Source organism: Crocodylus porosus, unplaced genomic scaffold, assembly GCF_001723895.1.
Source record: "Crocodylus porosus isolate Cpor-Errol unplaced genomic scaffold, CroPor_comp1, whole genome shotgun sequence".
Taxonomy (NCBI): domain Eukaryota; kingdom Metazoa; phylum Chordata; order Crocodylia; family Crocodylidae; genus Crocodylus; species Crocodylus porosus.
The window spans coordinates 31,609,718-31,620,546 of NW_017728948.1; positions in this window are offsets into that span (position 1 = coordinate 31,609,718).

The window sequence follows — 10,829 nt, forward strand, 5'->3', positions numbered from 1 at the left end:
GTGAGCCATGGGGGCTTGTGTGCCCTCCTGCTCCCTTTGATCTGTGTTGGGATTACCTCCCTTTGGGCTTGGAGGATTGTCTCCTTAAGGAGCGACCACTCTTCTTGGACACCTGGCTCCCCTCCCCTCCAGGACCTCAGTGCTTCCCCAACTATTCTCCTTAATTCTCCTTTGTTTAAGGCTTGGCTTGTACAGACTAGTACCTTTTCTTGGCCTCCTTCAATTTATGACAAAACAGCTCCGATAACAATGTCCCTCACATCAGTATCCAGAAAGAAGGGTAATCGAGGGTCAGGATATGCTAAGATAAGGGATAACATCAACTGCCGCTTCAGCTCTATAAAGGCATCTTGGATTCCCTGGTCCAGATGAACTTCGTCTGCTGGAGAATGTATGTAAGGGACTTGCAATTGTACAAAATCTGCCACCAATGTTCTATTATAGGAGGCTAAACCTAAGAAGCTGAGGTCTGTTAAATTTCAAGGTACTGGCCAGGCCTTAACAGCCTGTTCTGCACCAACAGCACAGGGACACCCCATGGGCTGAGAGAGTGCCTAATGAGCTGCTGATCAAAATCCTGCTGCAAATGGATGAGTACTCTTTTAGGCCCCTGTCTAACAGGTTTGGCATGGCCAGTATTAATTTGATGTTTTGTTAAGCCTGTATGCCCTAGGTCATGGTCTCCAACACTTAGTACATCTGCATATTCCAATAGGACTTCTTGCATTGCTCTCACTTGCTTGAGCTCCAGGCTATGATGTTTTAACTTGAACTTGTGTTCCAATTTTTCTTCACTCCACTGAAGATTATCATCTGGCTCTCTACGGTTTTGGGTGACTGTCTGACCTCAGTACTCTTACAACAATCAAATTCTTTGATCCAGGATCCGCCTGCAGGACAGCCACACCTGTCTCAAACATCCCAATCATAGTGCCCTGATATGCGACCTGTGGTTTTGTTGATGTTTAGCAACAGGCATAGGAATTTCACCCCTGTGGCTCTTAACCATTGTGGTTCCCACTAGGAATCCCAATTTATCAGTGAACTTGGGTTCAAATAAGCCTTCCTCTTCTTCATTGCCCCATGTCTTCAGTTTGCTGGTGATTATCATCTCACTTTTATTGTTAGATTCTTCTCCACTACCACTTCACATGCCTTCCTTTGGTCTTCTGTGGTATACAAGGGGAAATGGCTCCCCAAAAAGGAACAAGAACAATTTGCAAAATTCATAGTAACCTGATAATTTTTCAGGAAGTGTGTAACAAGGCATCTAAATTGGCATTCTTTGCTATGAGAATTTTGTGTGACAGGTGGAGGCCTTGGAAGATAATGTTTGTACTCCACTCTCACAGAATTGGAAGTGCTTCTCCACTGGCTGCCTTGACCACTAGGCAACAGGGTTGAGGGTTTCTTTTTGTCTTTGTTGTAGGTTGCTCCTGTTCCCAGCTCTGTACAATGGATATCTGGGCACCTGAATCTAGGAGGAACTGGCACAAACTTTTCCCTGATTTAACTCCAGGTAATGTCTTCACCCTGTGATACCAACAATCACCACCTCATTCTGTGAACCTCTCTGTCTGCTAGCAGTGGGTAGACCCCTCTCTATTGTCCACCTGTTTCCCTGCCCTGAATGCCACCATCTTTCTGGGCACTCCCTCTGGAAGTTATCATGGCTGCCACAGTGCCAGCATCCATCAGCATTCTCATGACAACACCATAGCAGCACCATAGCTGTTGTGGTTCAAGAGACTCTCCTCGTGAAATTCTGCTCTGGGACTGGGTTTCCATATTCTTCTCAAGCTGGTCCAGTTCACCTTGGATCTTTTTCAATGTCTCCATCACTGTTTTCAAGGCTGACAACTCTGGGGTTATGGTGTGTGCTCCTGACTTCTCCTTTCTGGCATGTGCATGCACCCTTGCCTTGACACCTTGGATATCTAGGGCCTCTAATTTTCTCACCACTTCCATCTGAGTGGCTAGCTTTATGGCATCATCTAGGCTATGAGGCTTCCCAAACAAAGGCAGACCTGTTTCTCCCCCCTGAAGGCACTGATGATGAACTGGCCATTGTAAAGGCTGACTTGTAGGAAGGTCTTTACAGCTAATTGTCTTGGAGCAATGCCAAACTCTTGCATCGATTCTGCTGAAGTCTTCTTATAATGAAAGAGAGATGCAAGGTCACAGTTAGGCCCTGTACCTGGTTCCAAAGCATTCCTGAGGGTCCCTGTCAGATGCTTGTAATCCTGCTTGGCTTTACTGCAGAGTCCATATGGTAGACCTCCCTTCAGAATTTCACCACCACCAGTGATTTCTGCCACACTGTAGCCCCAGAAACTGGCACAAGAAGCAAATGGGAATTCCCATTTTTATATAGAAAATCATAGGGACTAGGGCAGGGGTGTGCTGCTTCAGGGGCATGGGGAGAGAACTGAATCTGGGTAGTTCCTGCCCCAGTGCATGGGGCCCTAGATCCACACCACCTTCCACCCACTTGGCTACCCACAGGTAGCTACTCACCACACCAGGAGGGCAGAGTGGGTGGAAGGTGGCCAGGAGCTGGAGCCTTGCCCACTGGGGCAGAAGCAACCTGACTGAAGTTTTCCCCTACCTGGGGCAGCAGGGGCAAGAATAGGAGGAGGCAGGAGGAGCTGAACTGGTAGCAGTCCTGCCAGAAAGCTGTGCATACTGGCTGGGGCCAGGACCAAGGCCAACGGGCACAGACAGGAGTGCAGTGCTGCCTGCCCTGGGTGGAAGTGTGCAGGGCTTGGTCCCATGCAAAGCTGCAGGGGCAACTGTGGGCCGGTTCCAATCAATTGGAAGGTGCCCACCTGCAACACAGATCCAGTCAGTTGGTGGGCCAGATCTGGCCCACAGGCCATATTTTGCCCACTCCTCGCATAGGGTCACAAGCTAATGGGCGAAAGGGAGGGAATAAATAAAAGGTAAAGAAACATCAGCACTATAGTAACAAACACTCAGCACCTTAATTCCCCTTCACACCCCTGGAGGTGTCCTCAAAGAAGCCTTTAGTCCAGTGGTCCCCAAACTTTTTACGTCTGAGATCACTTTGGGAATTTAAAAGGAACCCAAGATCTACCTCCCCCACCTGACCTAGCAGGTAAGTTTGTGGGAAAGCATAAGGGGAGGGAAAAGGGTTGTGAGGGGCAGAGCGGGGCAGATCAAGGCCCCAGCCCTAGCCCTCATTCCCTCCCTCACTGCTGTGACCTCAATCTGCCCCCACCAATTGCAGTGAGGAAAGGAGCACAGCCAGTGTAGAGTGAGGGACAGAGCCTTGAGTGGCTTGTCTGGGGGGTGTGGGGAGTGGGACACACAGCCCAGGGGGGGAACATGTCCCTGGATCTGCCTGCAGGGTGGGCTTCAGGCTGGGCAGTGCCATGCTGTTCCTAGTTAGGCTGTGCTTGAACCAGGTGGCGGCAGTGGTGCCACAGGTGAGACTATGAAAGGAGGCCATAACCTCCCCATCCCCGCTCCCAGCACCACAGCTGCCCACCCCAAGCACAGCATGGGCTAGGCCCAGTGGGAACAGCCCAGTGCAGCTTTCCCCTCCCCTTGCCTCTTCCCTCTGCCCCTTGCCCTGCCCCCAAGGACATGGGGGCCAGGGGCTGGCAGGCATGATGTGGGGAGGGCAGTAGCTACAGATGTGGACGCTGCACTGGGCTGTTCCCACCAGGCCTGGCCCATGCTGTGCTTGGGAACAGCGGTTGGGGAGGCTACAGCCCCACTCCATTGCCTCACTCACAGTGCCACTGCCATTGCCTGGCCCAAGCACAGCCCAACTGGGAACAGCATGGTGCCACCCAGCCCACAGCCCGCCCTGCCCCACAGGCAGATCTGGGGCACACACCCTGTGTCCTCCCAGGCTGTGTGCCCCCCCCTCCCTGCACCTCCTCAACAAGCTGCTCATGGCTCCATCCCCAACCCTGTGCTGGCTGTGCAGGGCCTGCCCCTGCTCCAGCCCCGCTACATACCTTGGAGCTGCAGCTGCCCATGCTGCCCCACATTTGGGGGACACCACGTGCCCCCTCCATCTGTGCATGGCAGAGGTGGCTCCCGGTGTAGGCTGGGCTTTGTGCCCCAAGTCCCACTGCATGTACTGCCCAGGCCTCCAACCCTTCCCTCCCGCACTGACTGACCTGTCGGGCCGAGGGAGGCATGTGCACATTTGCACACATGCCCTCAGCCCCCCCGCCCCCCGCCCATGATCAACCTCAAGAGGCTGTGGGATCTATCGGTCTATCACTATTGACCAGTTGGTGACACTGCTTTAGTTTCTAGAGCCCTTAAACGGCAACCTGAGGGGTGGATTCAGAAGGAATTGTAGTTATTTGATATATGCCATAAAAAGCATAAATAATAGAACTCACTGATGTGGAAGTTCAGCTAGATTTCAAAGTGAAATTAGACAGCTTTATTTTTCCATAAAATAGAAGCAGTCCTACACTCTAAACTTAAAGCACTGAAGCAAGGCAAAATTATTACTTTCATAATGATCTTTGCTATAATAGTAAAGGTTGTCAAAGAAATATATGTGATCCCAGATTCTAGACTACTTTTTTTCTGCAACAGCAGATTTTTTTTGGTTGTGAATTTTAATAGGATGAGTATTTCACTACTCAGCATGTGATTGACTTGATGGTAAGTAATAATCTATACCAGACAAAGAACACTAGAAGAGATATTAGAAAGCTTGTCTACAAAATGCGTACAACAGATTCTCTGCTCTTGCTTTTGAATAAGAGGTAAGAGAATAAACTATATGCACAATTACGTTAATGAAACTAATGTAAAACTGCAGAGCTATAGGTCATTTGCTTGTTAGTGTCTCATTCTTTGTTCTACTTCAATTAACATTGGTCATCAGTTTTTGAGTAAACTAATGAAGTAGCCTCATTTTCAAAGTATAGCATTATAGGGAAGAATCCATCATGGACAGCTGTCTGCCAGACTCTTAAAATATATTTGGCTTTGGAAAACAAGCATGAGTTCACAGGTTGTTTCCTAAGGCAATTTCAACATAAATATGGTTCAATTAAAAAGTTAAGGGAAAAAAAAGCAAATGAGTTGGAAGCTAAGATGACATACAGGTATATATTTTGCTAGTCTTGGCAAACCTCTCCATTACCCAGGTAGTTGACCACTCCTGAAAGTGGTGTTTTAGGGCAGTTCATAACTCTAAGTGGAAAACTGAGCTCTCACAGATCATCTGGTGACTTGGTGTTAATTTCTGCTGTTTTTCTAGTTCCTTCCATAAGGAGACAGCTGCTGCCTCCTTTTATATTAGGTTTTGCTCCCCATGAGCAGAACTAGGATCTTGAAAACTAGGGTGCAAATGGCATGGTGAATCATCACAGACAGGGTTAAATTAATGCATTAGCAAACTAGGCACATGCCTAGGGCCCTAAGTAAAGAAGGGGCCTACTTCTGCTTATTTTACACATTATAATTATTGATTGAAAACAGTAGGGGTCCATGAGTTTGTTTTCCTAGGGCCCACTAAAGGGTTAATCTAGCCCTGATCACAGATAACATAATACATATTTTTCTCCAAACTAGAAGCTTGGCTAATGTGTTAGGGGCCTAAGGCTATATTGTTCAGTTTGAGATCATAGCAAAAACAAATATAACTTTATTGAAATGTGCATTGATTTTCTATGTCATATGTTTTATATAAAAACAGAACAAACTAGGCAAAAGTAATCAAAGGAAGTTGTTTCTTTAGTCCTGTAATCATTATAAATAAATATACATCTCTTTTTTTTGAGATTCATAGAACAAAAGTAAGTCTTGAGCATCTTAACTGTGCATCCAATACTTCACTGAAAGTTATTTCTACACCTAAGTTAATGCTTTTAGCTACACTTAAAAACAGTCTTCAGGGCTCAGGAACTACATTACCAGGGGGAACTAAGAGACAGAACAAATGCAGAGGAAAGAATAGCTGGATTAATGGAACATTAATACTGTTAAAAAGGAGAGGGGGTCATTGCACCTGTGGAACAAAGAGTTTGGAAAGAATCAAAAAGATTATAGTAAGTCAGGAAGTCAAGCAGCCAACAGTGGCAGAAATACAGGTTAGGGACTATTTAGAAAAGCTGGTCATTGTCACAGGAGCACTCAGGTGCCCTGTTCCTATGAAGGGCTAAGGGCAGCTGCCAATCTTCAAGGCAGCACAGGTGCCGGTTGCTGGGGCAACTGCACTGGTCAGGTGACCACAAGGGGGCAGGGCCAGGCCTTTATAAACAGCCCAGGCTAAAGCCTAGGTGGTAGTCCCTCTCTGGCAGCCTAAGGAGTAGCAGCGCAGCGCAGCCTGACCGGCTGCAGCATGATACAGGGTGGAGAGAACCCTGACAGGGAGGCTTGGAAGGAGAGCCATGGTGGCACAGTATTTACGTTCTAGCTGGGGGGTTATTTTTGAGTTATAGCCGGTTGGCTCATGCCTTTATGTTCCCTGGTTTGTTATTGTTATATCGGAGGAGCGGGTGAGGCTGTAGGGGAAGGATGAGGCCTCATTAAGAGCTTCCCCATAGCTTAGGGGTTCCTGGTGCCCTGGTGGGGGCACAGCGAGTGGCGCCAAGGAAGGCACAGCAGTTTGGTGCCGGGTGGTGCTGTGTTTGGGGGTTGTGTTGACCCCAGCCCTGTGTGGGCAATAGCAGGAGAAGCCCGAGCAGGGCGGAAGACCCAGATGGCTGTAGCCATGCCTGGCCCCCCGACCTACCATCTGAGCCTCAATCGTGAGAAGCGCTAGGCACAGGCCCAAGTGCAAGACTGTGGGAAGTGCGAGACACAGGCCTGAGTGTGGGTGCCTGTGGGACATACGGGAGGCAGGCCCCAGCAGGGCACGGCCTGTAAGGGAGAAGCCCTGGAAGGGGGCAAGCCCATTGAAAAGCCCAGTGAGGGAAATGAGCACGGAGAGACTGGCCCCAGTGAGGCACTGTCTGCGTGAGAGGGACCCCAGGAGAGGGCACGGACTGAGAGAGACTGGCCCCAGTGGGGCACTGTCTGTGTGATTGAAGCCCCGGGGAGGGCACGGACTGAGAGAAGCCCCGGAGAGGGTGCGTATGAGAGACACGGCCCGGTGTGAGAACATTCGGGCGGTGGCCTTTGAGAGGGCCTCTAGGGAAAGAATATTGGTGGGATAAGCACGCTCCAAGACTCATGGATTTTCTGGACGTTAAGGGGAGGTCAGAGGCATGTGTAGCTCATAAGGCTGGGGTGCACCAGGTCACTCCTAGCACCGTGTCAAAAGGGACAGAAAGGCAGCCTGCCATATAAAACTATATATAAACAGCAAGATGTGGCGGACGAGAGAGAGGGTGCTAGATCGCCTACTTGGCAAGGTAGGGGGGCACTAGAGAGATCACGGCTGCTCCTAGGCCCCACGCCGTGACAGTCATGTACAAGCCTATGGGTCAGATACAATGCATCTGAGGGTGCTGAGGGAGTTGGCTAACAGCTCTGCAATTATGTCTGCCATTATCTTTGAAAACTCGTGGTGACTGAGAGATGTCATGGATGACTGGAAAAGACCAATCTTTAAGAAAAGGAAGAAGGAGAATCTGGAGAACTACAAACCAGTCAGCCTCAGGATCTTAGCCCCTGGAAAAATCATGGAACAGGTACTCGTGGAATCCATTCCTAAGGACTTTGAGGAGAAGGTGATTAGGAACAGTCGATATGAATTTACCAAGGTCAATACATGCCTGACCAAGCTGATTGCCTTCTATGATGAGGTGACTGGCTCTCTGGATGGAGGAAAAGGAGTGGATGTGATATACCTTGGGTTTAGCAAAGTTTTGGATATGGTCTCCCAAATGTTCTCACAAGCAAGTGAAGGAGGTAAAGGTTGGATAAACAGACTGTAAGATGAATAGAAAACTGGCTCCAAGGGTAGTAATCAATGGCTTGATTGGCAACCAGTATCATTTGGAGTGCCCCAGGGGTCAGAGCTGGTTTCGTTCAATATCTTCATCAATGACCTGGAAGATGGTGTCATCTGCAAACTTCTTGAGGGAAGAATCCATCCCAAGCTGGAGGGAGTAGTAGATATGCTGGAAGGTAGGACTAAGATTCAGAGAGACCTAGAAAAATTGGAGGATTGGACCAAAAAGAATCTCATGAGGTTCAACAAGGACAAGTGCAAAGTCCTGCACTTAGGATGGAAGAATCCCATGACCTGCTACAAGCTTGGAACCAACTGGCTAAGAAGTAGCTCTATAGAAAAGGACCTGGGCATTACCGTGGACAGTAAGGTGAGTATGAGCCAATAGTGCACCCTCCTACAAAGAAAGCTAACAGCACACTGGGCTGGATTAGTAGGAGAGTTGCCAGCAGGTTGAGGCAAGTGATTCTTTCCCTCTGTTTGGCTCTGGTGAGACCATATCTGGAATACTAAGTTCAGTTTTGGGCCCCCAACTACAGAAAGGATATAGATAAATTGGAGGGAGTCCAAAATGGTTAGGGGGCTGGGGTGCATAAATTTGGAGGAGAGGCTGAGGGAAATGGGTTTATCTTTTCTGGAGAAAGGAAGACCGAGGGGATTTAATAGCAGCCTTCAGCCACCTGAAGGGTTGTCCCAAAGAGGATGGAGCTAGACTGTTCTCAGTGGTGGCAGATGACAAAGCAAGGATCAATGGTCTCAAGTTGCAGCAAGGGAAGTTTAGATTAGATATGAGTAAAAACTTTTTCACAAGAAGGGTAGTAAAGCACTGGAAAAAGTTACCCAGAGAGGTGGTGGAAGCTCCATTCTTGTTTTTTAGACCTGGCTAGGCAAAGCCTTGGCTGGGATCATGTATTTGGGGATGCAGCAGGTTGGAGTAGATGACCTCCTGAGATCTCTTCTAATTCTAATTTTCTATGATACTAGGAAGCTACTTCATCACTGCTGCCTGAACAGAAATGCTGCTGCCACTACCAGCCACTGCTGCAGTTTTTTAAAATTTTGGTTGGACAGGAACAAAAGTGGGGTGTAATTACCCCACTGCATCTCACCCTGGATCCATCCCTGGTGCTTTCTGCACTCTCCACAGGTACTATCCCATAGCATCCATGAAAACAAAATTAGACAGCTCTGTCTTCCACCTTCCCACAGTTGAATGATTACAATGAGGAAAAGGTGCATCAGCTGCTCCGAGGTAAATGCCAAGTGAGCATTTTTACCTCACAGCAGAGAAAAGCTAAACTGTGGTAGTGTAAGAGAAAACAGCTAAACTCCAGTGATTTACCTTTCACTTTAGCTGATGTATGAACAACATATAATAGTTTGTATGCCTATATCTTTAAATGCAGCTCCCCCATCTACGTGGGCAACTTCCCTTTGATTGAAGCTGTGTGAGAGGATATTGCTTTGCCAATAATTTGTTATAAAACATCTGAAACACATCCACAACTCTAAACAAGAGTGGTCAGCCTTCATAGAGTCTGGCAGAACTTGTTTTGTTTGAACTTAATCTTTTTTTTTCAGTGCAAAATATTGTCAAAAGGTAGAAAGTATAACATTCAGATAAAATTCTATGTAGCTTGAAACGTGCAAGAGAACTTTTTTAGCAAACATCCAGATGTCCTACCAAGTGTACCTATTACTTTTTTCCACTCTTATCAGAAATTTGGATCTTTAATAACCAAGCTGAGTTCTGTTCTCTTTTACAAGAAGTTTTACTACAAATGCTGCATGTGCTCTGGCACACAGCCACTGCAACACACAGCAGTTCTGTGTCTCATATAGCCACCATCTCCCACAACCTCTCTTCCCTCAACATATCCCTGAAGAATGAACTATGGGAAAAGGTGACTTAAACCACAGGAACTTCTGAAATCATCCTTGGTCCTGGGGGCCTATGGCAATTGAGTCATATGACCCCCTTTCCAGGAAAGCATGAATGCCAAAATGCATGTACCCTACAGCTTGCTAGAAAGACGAAGGGAAGGGGAATTACTGCAATCTCTTTAGAACAAAGAAACCTCATGAGCACACATGTCTAACACAACTACAGCTTCCTGATGAGTGGGATGTATGATTAGGATGTGTCACAGGTATGCTAATTAGAAAACAGTTTTGAATAATGATTTTAATTTGGATTTTTTTTTTTTTTTTTTGCAGTTTATGAGAGAAACTGTTCTTTAAAAAGGGGAGAGCCTGTCGTCTCAGTTCACAGGGAAGGTTTCAAGGGACAGTTCTAAGAATGTTTTAGTTCTTATTACAGCTCGTGTTGTGGTTGTTTTTTTGTTTTTTGGGTTTAGTTTTTTGTTTTTGGTTTGGTTTTTTTTGTTTGTTTGTTTGTTTTTTCTGGTTTTGTGTGGTGTTGTGTGTGGTTTTTTTCCACGTATGCTGTTAATCTAAATTTAACTAGAGTCCAAGGGTGGCTGCAGGAGCAGGTCTCTGATCATATACTTCTGTGTCTGGGTCCCTAATATATTAAAAATAATAATAATAGACCCAAACAATACAATGGATCAGACCCTCAGCTGATATAAATTAGTATGGATTCATTAAAGACAAGGGCATATAAGAAATTTTGTATAGGATATTTTTTACTCCATTTAATCCTGAAGTGCTATTTTTACTTTGAATTAAACTTGCTTAGAATGATTTTTAGTGTACTTAAAATCTATATTATAATACCTTTTTTAAGATTTGCTTAATACATATGAAAAATATCTTAATCTAATTTATATTCAATATGATTGGAGACAAATTGTTTGTTTGTCTTTCAGTATCATCTTCTTCTTCATACTATCCTTTTGCTTACAAATTGCACATTACATTGATATTCATATTCAAAGTCTGATCAGACATGTTGAGTACATTAAAA